Source organism: Cydia fagiglandana, chromosome 2 (genome assembly GCF_963556715.1).
Source record: "Cydia fagiglandana chromosome 2, ilCydFagi1.1, whole genome shotgun sequence".
NCBI lineage: Eukaryota > Metazoa > Arthropoda > Insecta > Lepidoptera > Tortricidae > Cydia > Cydia fagiglandana.
Genome location: NC_085933.1, coordinates 7,338,352 through 7,363,245, shown reverse-complemented (window position 1 = coordinate 7,363,245; position 24,894 = coordinate 7,338,352).

The window sequence follows — 24,894 nt, the reverse complement described above, 5'->3', positions numbered from 1 at the left end:
CGAGACGCTTCGCGATTTCTGCAAATACCTAACTTGTGCGCTGGGACCCCATGGACCTAGGGACCTAAATATGTGTTTAGATTAAATTACCCTAAACGAGGCAAGCATTCAGAAAGCCCACAACCCACAACTTTTACACTACAAGCAAACCTAGAAAAATAAAATGTTCTGTTTTGGACTCATCAAAAATGCAGCTGACTGTACAACTCTATGCAACGGATATTTGTGTAATATCCGCAATTAACGGTCTGTTTTGAAATCGTTGTAACAATTGTACTGTACCTGCGTAATATTTGGGACTTCTCAAAGCAACCTTCACGAGGTAACCCGTTATGTTGACGTCATTGCGGTATCGAGTTCTTCTTGGTTGAAGGCGTCGATTGAATACAGTCCTGTTTTATGACCACTTTGTCTTTTTTTTCTAATATTTTCAAAACTATATATTGATATTTCATCTAAAGCGCCAAGACTTTAGGATGCGTGTGAAGGATCTAATTTACAATTTCAGTACCTAATACGCTAAGGCCCAATATAAATAAATAAGTTCACTTTCAAAGTTGTTTGAAGTAGTAACCAGGACGAAAGGTCAGCTTGTACCCAAGAAAATGCCGCATTATCCCTAAAATATTCATAGTTGTGAAAGTCTAGGCTGAGTTCATAAAAGTAAAGTGTTGAAGAAGGTACTTTAAGTTGGGAGAACTTATTATATATCTTATTGGCTCATATTTTCTCTCTCGCCGGCTTATCTGGTAAATTTGCGTGAATTTCTTGCGTTACGTCTACTTAGATGATAAAAGTTAATTAGTACCAAGGTATAGCAAAGATTAACAATGTCGATAGTTATGGTTCACGTAATTTTGAGTAAGTAGGTACCTATTAGGATTTTTTCGTACTCTGCTCGGTACAGTTATATTAGAATTCGTAAGTACCTAGTTACACTGAAAATTACCGCAAAAAAAGGATCCATCTATAAAATGGGATTAATCCAGTTTAACTTTATCATGTCATAGAAGTTAAATTATGTTATAGAACTAAATAACTTTCAGATTGACATTAGTAATATTTCTCGATGAGTATAAGATTAATATCACTAGTCCACTAACTGTCAATTTGTTTGCGTTTTTATGACAACACACTAATAATATTATTCAAATACCATTAAAAAAAGGGCCTCAGATTTTACACTAATTAAAGGCCCTCTAATATACCTAATATTGTTATTGTCAAAAAAGCTAAGGAAATATTTTAATACAGTAAAATAATAGTGACATTACAAAGCATTATTAATAAAACCACCATCTAGTGTTCAAAAGTGGAACTAGCTAGTGAAGCTACTGTGGCCCCATCTGAACGGGAGCCGGACACAATGCCACCCTAGTAGTTGTCGCAGGGGTGACAAATACAGACGCAATACGTAACGCTCCCGATGGCTATCGCAGATGAAATCGGCATAGGAGATTGCTATGTCGAGAAATGTTTCGTGATGGAATTAAAATATATTTTGAACCAAATTAAACGTAATTAAATTTAAGTTTTTATGTAGGTACAATTTAATGTGCATGCATTTTTGAACTTATTGTTTAGCTAGTTACATGTTTATACCATTAGGTATTAATTAACCACTTTGGGGCTTTTAATTAAAGCTTTTTGTTGTGATTTATCACATCAATAAATCTACTTAAACATCGTCGTCAGTATCTGTATACTCAAACCAAATATAAATGTGTAATTAAAAACTAAAAGTCTTTGAAAAGCCGAAAGTAATTAAACCCTTTAACACCTATTTTTGTCGGTCACATAAAAAATCCATTAATATGTTATGTTCGTATATTCATTACTTGGCGGCAAAAACACACTAACACATGTCACTAATTTTTAAAACCTCGTATTTGAGAACTATAAAGAGAGCGAGATACGAGCTTTTTTTAATATGGTATTTGTTGTTACGTGACGTTTGGTAGTGAAGCGACGAAATTTACGAGTACAATGTCATTCTAAGATCTCACTTTAATTGTCACTTTGGAACATGTCTGGAAAATATCTGATGGCATACCTTTCGATCCTTAATTTTCTTTTTAATTATTTTAAAATAGCAAGCCTTTTTTATCGGTCTTTTATATCTTAATGCGGACCAGTATATTCGTTTCATCCGTGTAGATGTAGGGAAAACTGTACGTCGTTATATATGGTGTTTATTTGAGTGAAGTGGAAATGTTAGACATAATATACTCGTTAGCTCGTTAGTAAATATCGTAAGCATTCTGAGGAGAGTTATTCCTTAAGATATTATGAGACTGCATTCTCGGAACTTCGTGCAATTTTAATGGCAAACGTAATGTTACGTATTTAATTAGTACCTAATGCATGTTACATTATGTCGTTAATTACTGAGTTATTGCTATATGTCTTGAGATCTCTCGAGTATTATTAACGTGTATACTTACACGTTAGATATCAGATAGCAAACAATTCGAAATCTAATTGCTATGAGAACATAGAATTAAGGATTTTGTGTATCGGTTTATATGTATTAACAAACTATGTAGACAAGAAATGTTATTCGAGCGAGGTGAATCTTTAGCAGAGTTATTAGTTAAATTGTCTTTTATTTTCTATACTATTTAAGGTAAATATCTACGTGCGTGTGGATGCTGTAAGTCTTATTATAGAAAAGTAGGTACTGTATAAGTAAGCCAGATGAAATAATATCATCCCACCAAAAAATTACCAAGATTCTTATTCACTTCGTCTTACTTTTAACACAACTCTTAATTTTTTTTTGTTACATTACATACAATGATTTAAAGCCTCACCTTAAAATTCTTGTTTTATATTTACGAATTAAATTCGTCGCAACTATTTTTGTAATTTTGCTTCGTCTTAACAGGTACATTTTAAATTAACTGATAAAATCTTGTGTTTCATGCATGCCATTGTCTCGTATTTTGTATATAATTGAGATACCCGCGCCGCGAGCGTGACTTACTTTATGAAAATTCAAAACTTGACGAACCGAATTGCGTGACTGAAATAAATACTTTTATATACATTACATACGTACTATATAAATACGTACAGTAAAGTTAAGGCTAACACGTGTTCGCAAGGAAACGACCGATACGTCCGGAATGACAATGGGGTTTCCCTTTCGGCGGGAAATTTACGTGATAGAAATTCTAAATTGTTGCGTGTGAAAAAATTGTGAGGTCTAAAAATATCTGCGGTAGGTGCGATACTGGTAGGCAGGTCGCGGAAGGTGTGAATCATGAAGAACGTGACAATTATTTGGATTTATTACAGTTTTTTATGAAAACCTGACACTTAGTTAACTATACTAAAGTTTAATATAGACTCAGACTTAACACTAATTAACTAAACTATTAAAATCGAACTTTAATAATCCATGATAGCTACCCCAGTGAGCAATAAAGTTGTCAGCGTATTTTTATATGCTGATATAAAGATCAAGCCACTGGTAATTAAGTGTAATTACCTAGGTGTCATATTAATGATCTACCCTGGGTACATCTGCTAGTACTCGTCATCCTCAAACGTGCTGACGTGAACACGCTCATGACATTTTCGCAATTTATAGGTTATAATAGTGTGAATCGCACCATAATGATATATTTCTTTATAAGATAGTAGGTACTTTGGTAGATAATTAGAAACACATAAACAGTACAAAGTCGACTTATATCACTTTGTTGTTAGCATTTAATCATTATACATTTTATATGATTCATACTTCGTTCCATTAGTTAGAGGTTTAATTACTGACTTACGCAACTTTATTATGAATATGAGCATAAAAAATGTCACGGTGAAAAACCAATAGGTACCACAATATTGGTTATTGATAAGGTTTATTTCAAATTGAATCTATATGGAAATAGCGCCTTATTGACAACAGACAATAAGTACCCTTTTGGTTGAAAATGGCTCAAATGTACAAGTACAGCCATATAAAGGTTGTATTCTTTCTTACAAGTTTTAATAAGTAATACAAATATTTTTAAAAATTTATATATTTTCACTGTACCTACCTATTTCAGCATAAAGCTTGAATAGTTGCCGAATTCTCACGTTGCACTATTTGAGGGCGCACTGCACTTGCAACGCATGGGGGTACGTCATCATAGTACATTCACCCTAACAGAGATGGCGTGCTTCTTACAGAAAAATCGACAAATAAGACAAATAAAGACGTTAATTTTGCGAAATTTTATTGCATGTAAAAAATTAAATAGTGTAATTTATCAAATTTACTCATATACCATTGTTATAAGGTTAATTTCCAAATGTAGTCTTATGCGTCAGTTAAGATGATAAGGGGCTAAACGCTTACATCCGCTCGTAGCCCGTCCCAAGAAGTTTCGCGTGCAGTCAAAAGATGTCACTAGCAGCTTCATCGTGTAAAAATAGGTTGTCCTGATATAAATAACTTGAGTTAGATATGGTGTTATGCAATACGGCTGGTATGATAAAACATGCACGGCCGAAAATATGGACTGTGTTTGCTTATGCGAGGAGGTCATTGCACACGAGAAGATTTCGTACATCCGTCATACGGCCTGGTTCGAACTTTAAGATATGTCAGTTAATAGATCTAGAAAAGATATGGATTAGGTATGTCAGTGTCAAATGTGACGTTTTTTCAAACAAAAACGTCACTTTTGACATTGACACATCTAATCCATATCCTTTCTAGATCTATTAACTGACGTATCTTGAAGTTTGAATCGGGCAGATAGTTATCGTGTTTCTTTAAATAATTTTGTTTTTTTGGAATGAAACTTATGCTTATGTTAACAAAAATAAACATAACATATGAATAAATTATATAAATAAACAATAAATCTTAATCAACGAAATGTCCGTATAAAAATAATGAGAAATTTATTTAATTTCTAAAGGTGCTTAAACGAAACTGTATAAATTTCTAGTGTTTGTCATTACATCAGTTTTTTTTATATTGCTCGCTTACCCACCACCTATAGCTGATTAATAACTTTTCTAAATAACAAATAGGTAAATATAGAATATAAAAAATACCTAAGCGCCGAGCTAGCTCCCATTTTTTATTTGTAAATAGGTATGTGTATATAGTTGTTAGAGTTTAGTTTTATTTTTAATTTTAATGTTTAGTTTATTTATTTTGTTAATACTTTTTAGAAATAAATAAACATAATACATATAGGTAAATACTTCACCGTTTCAAAAGAACCTTCCCAAAAGCTTAGAAAACGCACCCAATGGCTCGAAAACCGAAGAAAATTCGTGAAGCATATTTTTCTAAATAAGAAATACCTCAATCACACTCATGAGCCATCAAGCCATTGTGAACCATCGGGCCATCGAGAGCCGATGTGAGCGTCCATCAAAAACTATAATATTTCCCCCTTGAACAGGCGGAGAGTTTGTGAATGGCGCTGGGGTTCTGTAGATAGTTTGCACCATACCTTGTCTGTAATAAGACTGCGTCGCCTGGACGGTGTGCTTTTATTTATGATTGTGTTGGTCATCTCTAATATGTTTAGACGACAACGGTTTCACTCGCTTTAATATCGATCATCTCTAATATGTTGATTTGGACTGCACCTGACCAGCGTCTTTCATGATAATTAAATTTTTATGCTTCATATTCATATATTCATATTCATATATATATATTCATATTCATATTCAATCATTTATTTGCATAAGAAACACATAGAAATGCATGCAAATTCAATTTTTAAAAAACACAGTAAAAACAAGAATTAATAATACACAACAAAAAAAAAACATTAAGTCAGGTATCAGGTACAATGGTCAAATACAACGTTAAAATAAAGATCACAAAAATAATAAAAACTATGTCAAGGAAATAATAGTAATAATGACTCAAATGAATGTCAAAAAAAAAAAACAGCATAAATAAAAGAAATGTCAGGTACATTGGTCAAAAAACTTATCATAATATTCATTTATCGAGTAAAAAGGACGGCTCAGAAAATATTCCTTAACTGTTTTGTCAAAAGTTTTAAAATCTTCTATACTTTTAATTTCGTCAGTCAATAGATTATATACTCTTATGGCAGTATTATTTAAGCTTTTATCGAAGTTTACATAATGTGCTTCATTTAAGAGTAGCCTATTTCTGTTTCGCAGTCCATAATGATTGATGGTCGCACCCTGTTCCGCGTACAAGTGTTTGTTGGTGAACACATAAACACAAATCCTATATAGGTACATAGAAATTACAGTCAAAATATTATTCTTTATAAATATACTACGGTGCGACTCAGGTATAGTACGACATCCTTCGACTATTCTTAGGGCTTTTTTTTGCTTAAGCAGAAGTGAATTTATATTAGTTCCTTTTCCCCAAACCTCAATGCAGTATCTAATTATGCTTTCGAAGTATGAAGCTTATTTTTTTAAAAGTTGTATAACTATTAAAATAATAATTTATACTGGTATCGACAACGTATCTACCTACAACTAAAACCTTACCTACTTAAAATTACTGAACTTTGTAGGTTTACTAAAGATACTGAAAAACCCCAAATATCACGGCGTGAGAAAAATTTTAGAATTTAAACAAGTATCGGAAATAATGTTTAGGTACCTACCTAATGATATTGATGATTAGTTTTTGCAATACAAAGCGAAACTATAAAAAAAACGTTCCTCAAAAAACACCGCAACTCAATGACCACACAAATTGTTTTCGTGATGTTACAGAATTGATGGCAAATAATTAATTATTAATAATGACTAATTAGTGTTCAGGTTAAGGGTTGATAACAGGAACAACGAGGAAAAAGTAAAGCATTACATGAGAAAATACTAAGAAGTCGCTCATGTAATGCACGGCGCGAGTCATACATGTAAAAGCATTCAATGGAACCCCAAAAAACCGCGTGTTACCACACATAGCTTCTAAATGTCGCGTAAAAGTATTGAGAGCGAAAAGTCGCTAAATTTGAGGCGTTCTCGGAGGCTTTTGAGGAAAGCCTGACTGGTGTTATAGGCGATGAGAGGGCGGGCGGGAGGCTCTATGGCCACTTTACACGCTCTGCGGCGCTAACCTCCGCCCAACCTAATAACGCGCCGCCAGCGCTCGGTTTCAATTTAGAAACAAATTGAAATTGTTTTTATTTGAATAATATTACTGTACCCGTGAAAGGAAAGGTCTACTTAGTTATGGTATGATTGTTCTGCTATGCTAATGGTCTCGGATTATACAAGTCGAATTAGAATGTAACGTTCTCTTGTTAGACGAGAAGGAAGTAGGCTTGAAAATGTATTTACGCAGTTAATTGTCTACAAAAGAAGTACATGAAAGGAACAAGAAATGTTAATTAATTGCGTACTTTAAAACAAATAAAAAACACGTTTGTATTATGGAAAGGAACTAAATTATTATTATAGTTAGGGAGGCGAATAGGGGAATTTTCGGCAATACTCGAGCGTGGCAGTTTAAGATATGAGAGATACCTTAGACCTAATAGAACAACATTGTAAAGTATTTAGCTCTATATGTAGTGACGCGCGCCTAGGATAGACGATCAGATTAGTAAAAAAAAATGGATAGTCTGAAATACTCGAGCGCGTCAGATTAAGATATTGGGGGTTGATTTTAGTGTTTAAAGACTAAATTTAACTAATCTGACGATAAGTCCTTGACGCCGCCGAGTTATAGGGTCGCGAACTTGTAAAAAAAAACGTTAATCCGGCATTCTCGAGCGCGATTTTTTTATTTTTTATTTTGAAGAATATAATCTAAAACTTACTGAAAATACAAAATCTGCCGGTTTCCGCATGACCGGAAGTGTGGAGGAGCCATTTCGTCTTCCTAAGAACGCGTTGCGGCATATAAGTCGCGAACGATACATTTTACAAAAAAAAAGTTTAAATAAACAAAAAAGGTAATTTTATTTTACACAAAAAAGGTCTCTTTACATTTTTGTCCAAAGTTAAAACTTTTTTGACTTGAAGCATCATAAAATCGGTCAGATTAAGAGAACCCACCAACATTTTTGTCAGATTAAAAAAATATGCTTTCAGGATACCGAGATAAACCTCCCCTATGAAAATCTGACGCGCTCGAGTATTTCAAAAAAACTTTCTTTTTTTGCATTTTCAAAAATTCATCGTAACTTATCGTCACGCCAAAATCGTCAGTTTTTTTAAAGGAAGCTTCCTTGGGGCCTACTTAACACCCCTTCCGAAAATCTGACGCGCTCGAGTAATTTTTTTTTTTTGCATTTTTGACTACTTTATATGCCTACCCCCACCACGCAAACCGGCAGATTAGTATACCGTTGTTATCAGAGGCACTCGGGGCATACGTAGTATGAATATCTGACGCGCTTGTGAGATACGTAGTATAAAAACAAAGATCACACTTACATTTTTACGAGATGGTTCACTTTTGCTAAGCTAATACGTACTTATATCGAAATAATAAGTTAGAACTGCTGTTCAATAACACAACTACCCTCCATGTATATTTTTTGACCATAACTGTCAGAACATAAGTAAGGTAAATAAAGTATTTTATAATAATAAGCCATGATATTAAATTTGTATTAGTTTGCGTTAATTATTCTATAATCAATTAAACTAAATGCAGCAAATACATTTGTTGAATTGAATTATTATAATAACCGGATGTGCAGGAAACATCTTACTTGTTATTCCCACCAAGAAGTGGTAGAAGGGGTGAAGTCTAATCGAATATAAGCGGGTGTCTGACAGTTGTGGGTCACTTCTCAGTTGGAGAGCTACGACGACGAACGAAGTTAAGTGTCAATTTTATTTAATTGTGATTTTATGACTTGTTATAAATTTCTGTATGTTTTCTTTGTGTTATAGTCTGATGGTATGTACGTTACAATCTTTAATGTGAATATAACCCTTTGATGAGTTTTTAATAGTTACTATGTAACGTATATTCCAACTGATTACGGTGTAATACATCATGTGGCTTATTGCTCGATCTTTATTACTATTTTAAACTATGCCAAGTGTGTACGTTAAGGTAGCCAGTACTAACTATTAAGCCACCAATATTTATTACGCATAAAATAATATTTTTGTGAATGATGTGATAATAAAGCCGATTAATTGTTCCGTAAATCTACAATATACTTTTACTTACAATCTGCTTATATAAATATATTACTTAAATAATGTCTACCATTTTTCATATTCTAAACCTTGTAGTTGTCGCTATAATAAATACATTACTTTGAGCAATAATTAACTAGTCTTAATTAAATACTGCCTTACATCCTTATTTCCTATTTATATGAACGATAATACTAAAGTAAATCTGACATCAGAAGTGGGATGATATTACACACATTCTATGCCTACAAAACTAATGTTTCAGGAGCAGTACGAGTATAAGGACTGCTTATGCTAGTCAACAGCGGGACGCCATCCAACTCCAAACAGACACTGTAAGCCGCGCTATCCTGGACACAAGGACACTGGTGTTTCACTTTCAGTGAAAACCCCAGGTGAAACAAGATATTTGGTATACTAAGCATGATGCTTTTTATGGAGAACCGCAGCAAGCAGCTCAAAAGTACTTCGCGAATCAGAAACTGCCGCACCTGTGAGACGCTGCGGAGTGGCGCCTGTCTGGAAGGATGACTGATGAATGATGTTGTTTCTGGTATGTTAAAATTTGGTTACACTTAAAAATAGGACTGTATAGGTATGTTTAGATATCGAATCACATCGAATAGTTACCGAGTTAGATAAACGTAAACGTCTGTCCTTTTCATAACCTGTTATGTAACCATAATGACGCATAAATAAATATTTTCTAATCTATACTATTCTAAATGACGACTTAGTTAATGACTGAATCGAATAATAATAAAAAAAAAGAAGCTATTTGTGAAATTGGATTTTAGAAAAGCAGTTTGGTTTGAATAAGTTTCCAAACGTTGGAATAACGTTATTTATGGCCTGGATAAATATTTTAATCGTGATCAGTTAGCTACAACTCGAATCTCATTATAAGATTTTGAGGTCTGCATTAAAGACTACGTTGGAAATTTTAGGCGGTTAATAACAATGGGCATTTTAATTGTAACTTACCGCGTGTCTTAAGTTACTTACGTTAGGTACGTTTATCAAGTCACGTTCAGCTGTCGGTTTAGTTACGAATTTGATACTTAATTTAATTGTCGCGGTTATGATATTTGTCGTCAGATTTGTGACTTTTCCTAACCGGCCGTTAACGGTATACAGTTAAGTGGAAATACCCTTATACGTCCTTTGTATTTTATTAGTCACATTATTTCTTATTTTTGTTACGATTGATACGAATAAATATTTATATAACACCAGTTACTTAGGTTCAATAGTCTGATATCGAAGGCACATATCTTAAAGATTCTATCTCACCGATCAGGATCTTATCGAGGAACTATTTCAATAAGTATAAAACAGTAAACAATATTAAACTGTCAGGTCGTTTTAAAACTGTAAAGGATAAAGTCAACACGCTTTTGGTTTTCAGTTACAAGCCCCTCGTAAGCTTATCGATATTAAAACAGTCGGTGGTAGTCGTGATACTTTCATAAATAGTAATAACGGCTATTTACAATTTTGCACCTACAGTGCTTATTGCGAGTTCTGTGTACAGATAGTAATACGTGTTTGGCATAAAAGCGTTTTTGAAAGTATGCTTCCAATTTGATAAATTTACTGATTGATGGATATTAAATGACTACAAAAAAAAAAACAAAAAAAAAGGATATCTCAGTGACAACCTTAGACAATTACGTCATACAAAATAGTAGACTAGTCAGTATTGTTCTTGTGGTAATCAGAGGTAATTCAAGTCCCGTAAATTATGTTTTGAAACCGTGAAGTTGAAAGATTTTTGCACATGCAAATTAGTCAGTAAATAAAAAGCACATATTCTCTTGGTAATAAAAATACTTTACAAAAAAAAAAGGGGTAAATATACAACATAGAGTACAATAAATGTGTACAAAGTAAACGTATTCCTTTAGGACAATTCATCTAGGTGACCTGTAACTGAGTTGCCAACTTTTTTTTGGTGGAATATAGTATTTTCCAGAATAAGGCATCAAAAATATAGTACATTTAAAAAAAAAAATAGTACTTTTAGATAAAATACTAAACATGAGTGTAATATACTTTTAATCGGAAATATAGTATTTTAGCGTACTATATATTTTTCCAAAAGTATATAGTACAAAGAGCCAAAATATAGTACAATACTATATAATATAGTACGGTTGGCAACCCTACCTGTAAGGAATATAAAAAATATATACACGGTGTAACATGAGGGGGCCGAATAGTTTTAGCAGCGTATTCCTGATTATATTTAGAGACAAAGTCCTTTAAACCTTTTTGAAATTCGCCTAGTTTCAGAGTTCATTTAATACAAATACAGAAAAAAAAAAATTAAAATAAAAACTAGTTTTTATTGTTACGTAGTGCAAAACGCCTTAACTTTTTGATGACGATGTTACTACTATGGGACGTAGTCTAAATATCCTTATCGATAGATGTCAAAAAGTAACAAGTAACACTTTGCAACATCTATGATTTACGAAAAAAAAAATTTGTAAAAATGTATTTTAAGTGACATGTTTACCAATAACATATACTTTTTATGTACAAGTACATAAAAAAAAAAATTTTTTTTTTTTGGGCGAATTTGACATATACACATATTACATTATTTTCTCTCTTTTGACCTCAGAAATGCGTGGTTAAAGTCTTTCGCATTCCTTGTGAACACCATGTATATTCGATATTTTAAACTGTTATATACTTTACCAGTTCTCGTAGTAAACTCGCATAAGCCCTTGGGTATATGTACCACCATTTACCTGGTCTGGCGGTAATTAAATATGCTGCGGTAATAAAATGCCTATAACAATGGCAATTTTGTACCTATGATCTTCTGGTTCATTTTAATGTTTGTTTTAATTTTGGTACATACAAGAAAACATAAGACCACCGGAATACTGATAAAGCCAAGTGGAAGGTAGATAGGTGAATTAACCTTTTGGTGCCACTTGTTGCTATGAGTGAGCTGTTCAGGAATAAAACGAATCGTATAATCCTGATTCTATAGTATTTAGCAAACATCCATTTTTGCCATAATGAAGCATGACTGATATAAATAATATGTCTTCGAATTAATTGTGTCCTACCCAGAAGCCCAAAACATCCTAGACCCATCCTAGAGAACGACTTTTGTAAGATGAATCCGCCTTTGTACGATAAGTTAAGATTCAACTAGAAGAATATCGCGTTATCTCCTGCGGTTTAAGGACAGTTACGATGGAAGCTCCAAAATACCATTTCATAAAAAGAAATAAGTTGCCTATTATTTGTAACCACATTTTTATTTTGCCACCGAAGCTTCAGCTAAATAAAAGATAGATCTATACATATTGAATACATTATAGATAATACTGATCACTGACTTTTAAAATAGTTGTTTTGTGGGATGGCCGAACGGAGTTTAAAATTCTGTTACATTAGGTTTATATAATTCATGGGAGTGACCAACGTAGGAAGTTCTAATGGAATGAAAAAAAAAAAACAAAAAAAAAAAATGAAAAATGTTTATTTCTGTTAAACGATTCAGGTTAATTTATAAAAGTTAAGAACTCCTAGTAGGTATAGACATTACCTGTGGCAGGAGAATAGTTTAGAAACATTAATTATTGTAAATTAATTTGAGACATAGGGTTCCCAGATTTATTTTCCATTTGTCGCGATCTTAAGCGGTTACTTCCAGCTATCAGTCGAGTCCAGTTGAGCAAGCCTCCTTCTTAACTGACCACCTCCATGATGCCTTCCCGACCGTCTACTGCCAGCTGAATGCCAAATTAATTTTGTATTAAACAGAAACGTTTGCGAATGATACTATAAAATTTAGCTTTTTTTTTTCTCTCTTTAAAATTCATTATTTATTGTGGTTGTAAACCTATAGTGCACAAGAACTTAGTAAGTTTACGAAGATTTGAGGTCTTGGATTAGTAAACTTCATGTGTTGGCGTTTTTATTTGTCAAAAAAAAAAGAGAAATCTCTGCATACCAAACTGGAGGTCCCGGGTTCGATATCCAGTGGGTACATCTGTGTGTTCATCGGAAGGATTTGTTCCTTAACCGTGAATGATTTTTATGTATGTAAGTATGAATATGTAACATATTATTATGTACATATGCATAAATATATTTATACATGTCTATCATCTTCTAGTGTTCAAAACATAAGCTAGTTGGACTATGGGATTAAGAAGTTTTATATACTTAAGGTAATTTATGTATTAAAAAAGAAAAAAAAGAAAAGTTTATAAAGTTTACTTATGTGAATGAGACATGAGTTGATTATCGATCGATTGAGAACTTCCAGTGTACATCATTCCAGTGTAGTTAAAAAGCTTATCTGACAAAATAATAACCGATTAATAATTGCTGCCGAGCCTGTGAGCTCTCACTTGATGTAAGTGAAAAAGTAGCAATATAGGGACCTGCTGCAGAGCCTGTGTGCCCCACTTGATGTTATAGGTGGACCAGTAGCCAACTCAGGGCGATACATGCTACCGAGGCTGACTTGATGTGATAAGTGCCCGTAGCATGGTGATTGTAAGTAGGATAATTGCTGCCGAGCCTGCGAGCTCTCGCTTGATGTAAGTGAAAAAGTAGCAATATAGGGACCTGCTGCAGAGCCTGTGTGCCCCACTTGATGTTATAGGTGGACCAGTAGCCAATTCAGGGCGATACATGCTACCGAGGCTGACTTGATGTGATAAGTGCCCGTAGCATGGTGATTGTAAGTAGGATAATTGCTGCCGAGCCTGCGAGCTCTCGCTTGATGTAAGTGAAAAAGTAGCAATATAGGGACCTGCTGCAGAGCCTGTGTGCCCCACTTGATGTTATAAGTGGACCAGTAGCCAACCTAGGGTGATACATGCTACTGAGGCTCACTTGATGTGATAAGTGAAACAGTAGTATGGTGATTGTAAGTAGGATAATTGCTGCCGAGCCTTCGAGCTCTCACTTGATTAATGTGATATGTGATATAGTATCTGACTAATAAAAAATAGTCATTGCATATACTAAGTTTAATATAATAAATAAATAATAATAAATATATAAATAAGGTACTTCGAGAACGAAGCACCTGTCAGTATGGCCGTGTGAGATACGTAGTATAAAAACAAAGATCACACTTACATTTTTACGAGATGGTTCACTTTTGCTAAGCTAATACGTACTTATATCGAAATAATAAGTTAGAACTGCTGTTCAATAACACAACTACCCTCCATGTATATTTTTTGACCATAACTGTCAGAACATAAGTAAGGTAAATAAAGTATTTTATAATAATAAGCCATGATATTAAATTTGTATTAGTTTGCGTTAATTATTCTATAATCAATTAAACTAAATGCAGCAAATACATTTGTTGAATTGAATTATTATAATAACCGGATGTGCAGGAAACATCTTACTTGTTATTCCCACCAAGAAGTGGTAGAAGGGGTGAAGTCTAATCGAATATAAGCGGGTGTCTGACAGTTGTGGGTCACTTCTCAGTTGGAGAGCTACGACGACGAACGAAGTTAAGTGTCAATTTTATTTAATTGTGATTTTATGACTTGTTATAAATTTCTGTATGTTTTCTTTGTGTTATAGTCTGATGGTATGTACGTTACAATCTTTAATGTGAATATAACCCTTTGATGAGTTTTTAATAGTTACTATGTAACGTATATTCCAACTGATTACGGTGTAATACATCATGTGGCTTATTGCTCGATCTTTATTACTATTTTAAACTATGCCAAGTGTGTACGTTAAGGTAGCCAGTACTAACTATTAAGCCACCAATATTTATTACGCATAAAATAATATTTTTGTGAATGATGTGATAATAAAGCCGATTAATTGTTCCGTAAATCTACAATATACTTTTACTTACAATCTGCTTATATAAATATATTACTTAAATAATGTCTACCATTTTTCATATTCTAAACCTTGTAGTTGTCGCTATAATAAATACATTACTTTGAGCAATAATTAACTAGTCTTAATTAAATACTGCCTTACATCCTTATTTCCTATTTATATGAACGATAATACTAAAGTAAATCTGACACGCTCGAGAATGCCCAAGTAACTGTTTTTTTTAACATTTTTGAAAAACCATACACGCCAAACCCACCGCTAAAATGGTTTTTGCCATACGAGCTTTTCTTTTCGAAATTATTTTATCTTTCGATTTTGATAGGTCTCGACGGCGCCGTTGAATTACGCCATTTAGCTACCTCGCCTCCCTAACTATTAGGTATGCAGTTTTCTATGCAATGTTAAAGAAATACGAGTATTATCTAAATTGATTTAAAAATCCATTAAAGGTAGCAATAGGTAAGTAAGTATAATGTAGGTATTAGCATTTTTGTCACAGCAAAGAAAATCTTGTGTCTGTAATACGCTATTTGTATTGGTACATAAGTGCTTATTTAACACAGCAATATACCTAGGATAAGGTTATTAAAAACCTTTGAAAAATACAGGCACAGCATTTCACACTATTATTAATAACCTATTATTCGAGGCGGCAATCTCACGATTTGTCTAGTTAACAAGTCAAATTTAACCCCAGTTCCAGCAGATTGCATCCCCAAAATATTTTAGACCCTAGGTTTAGACTTAGACTAATCTAGCTCGCAACCTAGCTTCCTCAAAGCCCAGTAATAATTAGTTTATAAATACTTATTGTGCGGCAATAGGAGGCTGCATCCTTTGCGAGGGCGCCGCGGGGTAGACGGGGGGCGGGGGCCGGAAAAATTGCACATAAATATTGAAGCTGCCACTTACACGTGCTACAGACGGGGGCTAGCTTAAAGTGGATATGACGGGCAGGGTGATATTTTTATATTTTTGAGGACCGGAGTATTTATTTTATTTTCTGAATCCGGGAGTCTATAGAGAGATACGAACCTAATACCTATGCACTTATATTTATTTTATAATCATTATTTTGTTAATAATTACACAAATATATACTATAATATTAATCACACATTTTAATATTAACCCAAGTCAAAAACCGAACTATTTAAAATCTAACTTACTTAGATAATTTATGGTGCGCAATCAAAATAACAGGTATTTACTTAATAATTTATAAATGAGCATAATACCATTACCATAGTAAATATAATATATAATGGTCTATATATAAGCCTTTACAAACAAAGTTATTTGAACATCAGTCGACGCTGTAACAAGATGTCAGAAAAAATAAAAAAACTATACTAAAACTATCTTCAAAATGATACTATTACCTTGCGACATGCTTGTGATGTACTTACTGCTATAGAAAAATACCTACTTATTAATTATATTGTATTGATTAATTGTACTTCGACAGCAACTTTTAAAAGTAAGATTAAAAAGTATTTAATTGATCTTCAAACTTCCAACACATGAGCTGACGTACGGTGCGAGATGTTATTATTATAATTTCTTCCAGTTTAATAGTTTCAAGTTTATAAACAAGTATGTTCACCTACTCTCTAATTGTTTAAAGCACAGTTTACTTATATAGGTACTGTTTTTGTCTATTAATAGTTTAAACTCACTTTCTCCCACACGTTAGATTGGTTTTATCATATTTTATTGTTTTAATTTTTAATTTTTATTGTGATTTTCCTGGTTGCCCTGAAAACCAGCGCCATGACTATGTATCTTAGTCATCGGCATATGCTGAGTGGCATCCATTTTGGTGTTAGAATATATTATAATAAGACGTATTATAGGTTAAGTTTTATGTTTTACACCAAATAAAGTATTTCTATTCTATTCTATTATTTAAACTTCTAGAATGTTATGCCGAAATGGGCAAGGGGTACTTTACCTAACTGTCTCCCTACGCGGCGCGGCGGACTCGGCGTAGCATCCGTAGCGCCACCGCGTAGAGGTCTATTACAAAATACCGTACGTTTATTGCAGTGGGGTTTCCTAGATATGTACATAATTAAACTGCGGTTTGCGATAGATAGATTTCTTAGAATACACACATGCATTCATATACAACGTAACTCCTCATTACTCTCGAGTGTAAGTAAGAGAGATAAGTTTATTAGAAGTTTAAAGATAATAAATGTAATTTAATTTAATTATGCATTTATTTATATAATAATATTACAGAAATTTACAAACTTAAAAACTAAATCTAAAAATTAAGTATACTATAGACTAGGGTTGATAGGTACCCGGGTAGGTAAATGTGCCGACTGTGCCTAGCACGCTGCTGGTGTTGCCTCTTTGAACGGCGAAGCGAAAAATTAAATTACTGTGAGAGGCTTTAATAGTCATATTCATAATATGTAATATTCAAAATGACATTATTAACAGTTACACCCACAGACCGTGGTTACACCTAATTGGTATGGGCAGAACACATTATGTAGGTATCTAATAATGATCCTGGTCTGTAATTACTGTAACTCAATTTAAAATTTTACTAATTTTTTTTAAATGCTGGGTAACTTTTTATTTTCAAAGTTTATGAGGACTATGAGTTAAGTCCCTGCTACTTAGAAACTTCTTATCTACAACTTTTTAATTATCTTCCAAAATATGAGAAGGGTTTTAATTTAACCTCAATTTTTTCGTGAACACCCTATTAAAATTGGTTATCAATATTTAAAAAATAAGTATTATTTTAACTGTTCACCCTGCCGCATTGGTTTCGAAATCCCGGTGGCTTGTCCACCCTAAGCTACCGCACGGTGCGCCGCGAGCCCTCTTTCTTTTTCTTGTAGCAAATTTCGCAACAATCTCACTTATTATGCCACACAAATTCCTCGCCCGGCCGGGCCAGACGTGAAATTAAAATTTCCTACTTACCCGCCCCGCCCTGCCAGTACGAATAGCTAAATAAGATATTGCTTACAGCCATGATAATTTAATATATGCTGTATTAAAAGGATGCCAGGTGTATATACATATATTTTTTACATAAATAAGAAAAGGTAATAAATATATAGTTTCTTATTGATATATTCAGTGTTTAGATTAATGATGTTAATTTGAGGCAGAATATCGTCTTGCATAGTCGGATTATTTCCAAAGGTCCGAGTTGGAGGAAGAGCTATTAAAGCCTATCTGGACACCTCAAAAATTCAAAGTACTTATACAATTGTATGAAATGCTGTGTTTTAAGTGATAGAGCCTGGGTCTTATTTAATTTGTACTTACAAATCTAATAAGAATTCAATATTCAGTACAAGAGTTTGTTAAAATTTTGTTAAACATGTTACCCAAAGTGATAGGTAGCAGTAGTAGGTAGGTAGTGAGTTAATCTTTACAACAAAATATAATAGCATAATACTCAACCTGACTACATTACAATGTACCTATCGACTAATTTATACCTACAATTTTTATCTCAACATATTCTTTCAAAGGGTATCAGGTGTATTTTGCTTTAGCAGAAAATATACAAGTACTTATATCTTATGTTTTTTGGTTCCAGGTGATGATGTCTATGCGGAAAATATGGTAAGTCTCAAGAAAGTCTTTAACTCAGCAACTGGTGGAGGAAATCATTAATTAACGTTAATTTTTAAATAAGTCTTCAGGGGGCGTAGCCACGATAACAATCGTACATCGACAAATGCCGATTAAAAAGAAAAAATGTATTGGGAAGTATATTATAAAACAACTAATTTGGGTTTACTCAATAACCTGGTAGATGGCGCTGATACGACCGTAGAAAATCCTATTTCACGCGAACGTCGAATCTGTTCATCGTAGAATCCAAAATAGTTTAAACTCGTAACCATAATTTCGCTAGTTAATGTTGATGACAGATGCAACGAAAACTCACGTGATCATATCTATACATTATTTCACTTTCGATTGACGTTTTATATCAACGATTGCCACTTGGCTAGGCCCCCAGCCGTATTCAAATTATCCAATTAAACGCCATTACTCATCGTGCGATAACTTTTTTCTACTTTTCTTACACAAAGCGAGTAACATGGGTGCTTTTCACACTTGTTCCAGTTACCTATTCATATGTAAATAGAACTAAGTAAATTGACTGTTAATGTAAACACTTCTTAACATAATTGCGATCAAACGTACCTAATACAGTCATCCTGAATGAGACCTTAATTTTTGTTCAATATTGTCCAGTCATACCATGCGTGGTAATACCTAAGTAATAGTAATAAACCGGTTTTACATTGTCCGGTCCGATATCGGATGTCGGATGACCTTTGGAGAAAAAGAGCTAGTAAAATTGTCTATGGGTTCAAGTCCTTTAATTTTTGCATAACGCTTACTTTTGAATAACAAACAATAACGAAATGTAGTTTTAAAAAAATATAATAAGGCACTGTTTAGTTTTTGCTTATTTATCGATATCGGATATAGGATCGGACATTGCGAAAACGCTCTAATAACATATTAGTTAAAATAATATTGGCCTGATGACTCAAGAGGAGTCAATAATTAATAATAATATAAGTACCAACATCTTGAGAGACTCTCGCTAGGTGGTTGGATCAAGGGACAGATGCAGAAGGCAGTGATCTTGGACACGGCGCGGATAGTCCGCCGGTTCCTCTCTCTGCAGCCCTGACCACCGGTAGCTTGGGCCTTGCCCCGCTGCTGGCGGCACCCTAGGTTAGGTTTTTTATAATGTGTTTATATGTATTTTTTATTGTTTTGTAAGTGTTTTTATATTTTACTTTTATACATATTATAAAAAGCTAGCCTAAGAAAAATGAGAATAAATAATAATATAAGGATATTATATAGATTTTTTTTATAAATTTTGCCCAAACTTTAATTTCGTACCTAACTACAGTAGGTACCTAAATGTGAAGTTTTTTTTATATAATTAGATTTTGGATAATAAAATACTTACCTACACACACTGTATATATATGCAAAGTACATACCTATGGTAACTAGATAATACATAAATGTCCTTTGACCTTTAATACTCGGACGTTCCGTCAATTTTCTCAGGGTTCAATGACCGCTGGAGCAAACGATCCATCAATTTTATAATCTGAATTGAGGACGCTATTCGAACTTACATTTTGACATCACAATGATGTAACATTCGCCCGTGCGCCAATAGCCGGACTTATGGTCAAGTACGAGCGAAATACCCAAAGGTATCATTTTGATGTCAAAATGTACTTTCTCACTCAGCTACTGCTTGCCATTGAATCTAATATGAAAAAAAAGTATTGATATCCGCCATTTCATATTATGAAAAAGTAACGGAATGGAATTAGAAAGAATACGTACCATTACCATTACCATCTTTTCTCCTATTAGAATCTTGTTACGATTCTTAGTAGAAATACTTCATCATCATCTCAGCCATAATACGTCCACTGCTGAACATAGGCCTCCCCCTTAGACCTCCATTCGTACCGGTTGGAAGCGACCCGCATCCAGCGTCTTCCGGCGGCCTTAACAAGGTCGTCCGTCCATCTAGTGGGTGGACGTCCTACGCTGCGCTTGCTAGTCCGTGGTCTCCAGTTCTCCACTCGAGCACTCTTCGACCCCATCGGCCATCTTCTCTGCGCGCAATGTGGCCTGCCCATTGCCACTTCAGCTTGCTAATCCGGTGGGCTATGTCGGTGACTTTAGTTCGTCTACGGATCTCCTCAATTCTGATTCGATCACGCAGAGAAACTCTGAGCATAGCCCTCTCCATAGCTCGTTGAGCGACTTTGAATTTTGAGATGAGGCCGAAAGTGAAAGACCACGTTTCGGAGCCGTAAGTCATCACTGGTAACACACATTGATTAAAGACTTTCGTCTTGAGTAGAAATAATATTAGATATGTAGTAGTAGTACCTAATTAATTGTTAAAACTTTGTCCACTTTTTTTTTTTAAAATAACAACAATGATTATATTAATATGCTGTCTGTCAGACAGTTATTAGGTACGGTATACAATCAATAAATTGTGACCATTCTAAACTTTACTTTTGTTAATTAAATTAGGTAAACACCCAACAATGTAATTAGATTTAGATTTCCTTGTAAAGTCTTCTTCTACTTACCTAATTATTGACGCTGAAGAAGATGTCGATAATTTCATCTAAATCGATTCAACGGTTTAAAAATGGAGACAGACAAACAGAGTTACTTTCGGATATATAATATTAGTAGAGATTTTTATTTTTACAATCGTGTTGCTACAACCACGGGGTCATTGCCAGTTACAGATAGATAAGAGTCAAAGATTCCCACTAGCATTTAAATCGCTCTATTCCGATCAGAATTGGCACTCAAATTCTTATAGTGACGCTAATGGCTACTCAAATGAATGGAAATGGGTAATTAATAAAACAGTGTGACACTAGATTTAAAGACCAGCTGGTGTCGGTAACTGCTTCCTTATATGGGTGTTCGTATTTTGGGGTCAGTGGACTATTTGGACTAACTGTCTACATGTAAATATTTTTAAATTAAAGAAAAAAATACCACTTCGGACAAGACTCGAACTCGAGACGTTTTGGAACACCGGTCCATTTGCTTTTAACCAACTAAGCTACCGAAGCTTACCAGAAGCTTACGAAATACACGCCTTAGGGATGTTAGAGAGCATACTGAGTTACTGACCCTTTATGAAGAAAATCATACCCATTTTTGGTACTCTTGAGTGTAGTTTATATCGGTAGCATCAGAATAAGGTGCATACTGACCCTCTATGAAAAAAATCATACCAATTTTTGGTACTCTTGAGTGTAGTTTACATCAGTAGCATCAGAGTAAGGCGCATACTGACCCTCTATGAAAAAAATCATACCCATTTTTGGTACTCTTGAGTGTAGTTTACATCGGTAGCATCAGAGTAAGGCGCATACTGACCCTCTATGAAAAAAATCATACCCATTTTTGGTACTCTTGCATGAGTGTAGTTGATATCGGTAGCATCAGATCGCAAGTCCGCAATAGCTCCTATCCGACACTTGCCCGCTGTCCAATTTTAAAGGCCCGAATCTATAAACTGGTCGTTAAATCTCGCGGCGATTGTAAATTTCCTCCGGAGCACGTTTACGACGCCCCGCCCACCTGGACTTTGTGGCTGCATAATGGCCTCTACAACATCGATCGTCTATAAAATGGGGTGTGATGCGTCGTCGGCGTTCTTTGTGATTGGAAATTTACCTATCTGAAGCAATGCTGGTGGATTATTCCCGAGGCTTGGTGTTTGTGCGATCGAACGGTCCAGTGTACCTCCAGATCATTAATAACTTTTTAACTAAGAATCGCGAGGGGTTTTTTAGTTTACTTTCAGCGTGGGCAAAAATGTTTTCGTATGTCAGGCTGTCGCATTTCTCAGCGGATTCATGTGAAACGTTGTGAACAAGTTTAATAATTATTGTTGCTGCTTCAGACATTGTTTTTTTTTTTCATAATGGGGGAGCCACGGGGGTTTGCGAAATCTACATCTCTAGTGGCTCACTAAAAGACAATTTTAATTAACATCACAAACATCACATTAGTCGTGCCTATTAGACATTAAAACAAAAAATCTTCAAAATTATAGATGGTCAAGCAAATCTTGTCAGTAGAAAAAGGCGCGAAATTCAAATTTTCTATGATATACGATATCCCTACGCGCCTACATTTTTAAAATTTGCAGCCTTTTTCTTACTAACAGAGTCTGCTTGACCAACTTAACTTAACAACTAACCTAGGTAGATACTAGTTATGTTGACATTCAAGCAGCGTGATATTAAAAAGCTCGACTCAGCATGTTACTGCAACGCTTGCTTTCATAAAAGGAGACCATTGTGGTTCGCCCGAGCGACCACATCGCTCGTGCTCTGCTCGCATTTGGAATGTCACTGGTTGGTTTACACTTAGGTCGTATTAATGTTTAAAGGTGTAAAAGCAACATTGTTAAATTATTGATGTATATTTTTACAACTTAACGCGCTGGTGCCACCCCTTTTGCCTGCTGACTTGTTTAGATTCAATATATATCTCACCAGTATATTCCCCCAGCCAGCTTTCATTTACTCATTTTAGTTACCTAATAGGTAGCTACCGACTACGTGAATATTTGGAAATTTTAATACATATACAAATATACATGTATAAATACTTATACATGTACAAATATACATGTATAAATACTTATACATGTATATTTGTATTTTTTGATGTATTTGCTAAATTATATTGATGTATATTTTTACAACTTAACGCGCTGGTGCCACCCTTTTGCCTGCTGACTTGTTTAGGTTCAGTATTTATCTCACCAGTATACCTATATTCTCCCAGCTAGCTTTCATTTACTCATTTTATATAGGTACCTACCTACCTGCTAAGTGAAGGTTTTGCAAAATACATTTATAGGTACTTATTTGTAGATAATAAAAATAAACTGGGTGGATCATATAATTACCACATATTGACCATAGTACATACTTACTTAAATTTTTATCATTATAGGTAACTGACCATGATTTTATATAGATAATAGTATATTAAAATCATGGTCAATCTCTCTCTACTCAAAGTACAATATTTAATCAGTGACATACCAATACTTACAGATCTTTAAATAAATAAATTATCAGTTTGTTTCAATCGAGCAGAAAATACCTAATACAGTTAGGTGTTTGAGTGTTAACTTATACGAAATTGTATAGGTACGCTTGTCTCCAAAGTGTGGGTAAGGTGTGGGTAAATTTGTAGGTAGGTATGTATGTATGGGTAGGTAAGTGATCTGATTTCATATCTTTACTAAAAGCCGAATTGGGAAAACTCGATCATGACCCTGATAAAAATATTTTTATTAGAAATAATGTATTTCTTTGTTTATTATCTTAGGTCCCTATTAATCATATTTCACATGCCTATTATACGTATTGACTTTCGAGGTCTATTAGTTCATAACTTGAGGCGATACTTTAAACTGCGTCACAAAAATGATTTTTTAGTATTTAAGATTTTTATTTTTGTACATTAGGTATGTTAGTTTGTAAAATATGTATCTGGGCCTTAGTTGCCTGAAAATAAATGCTTTTGATTTGATTTGATTTACAAAAGTCATATATGATAAAGCGAGCCCTACATCTCAATACCTATTCAAACTAATAGCTAATAGATGACCTGATCTCTTTTATTACCAAATAAACAATTACTGGCTAGTAAAAAGCGTCTCCCATAAACAAAATGACCCAAACTGTCCATATCAACCATTCCATACGTTTACGGCAAAAACATCACAATAACAACATAAAACCTATACTTATGCAATGTTCTACTACCGCACGCCCGAACCGCAGACCTGATAAAGCTGAAAAGGCAACTTAAGCCTATAAAAACCATGCACTAAAGATACCGACCTATGAAAAAGGTAATAAATAAATAAAATTTTCACACCATAAACGATTTTATTTTAATGGCCATAAAGTTTGATATCGCACTTACGCTTGTTTTTGTTACGACCCGCGCGGACGAATGAAACGTGCGACGAGGACGGGACGTCTGTCGGAGCGGGATGAGTGATACCCGCTCGGCCACGTGGCCCGCGTAAAACAGTCCGGTGCAATTCTCATTTTGAATGATTTTTATTTCACCGTTTAGTGGTTATTAAATAGATTTTATGAGCAGTTTTATTGTGGACTTAAAAACGAAACAGCCAATGGGTGATATGGTTTGACATAGTAACATGTCATTTATTGGATGCTTTGTTTTGATTCTGAGTTGATTTACGGCAATAAGCTTTTCATTAAAAATCACATGCAGAATTATTTTATAAACTTGAAAAGGTTTTCTAATTATCGTGGGATGCATTAATTATTAAACGTTACT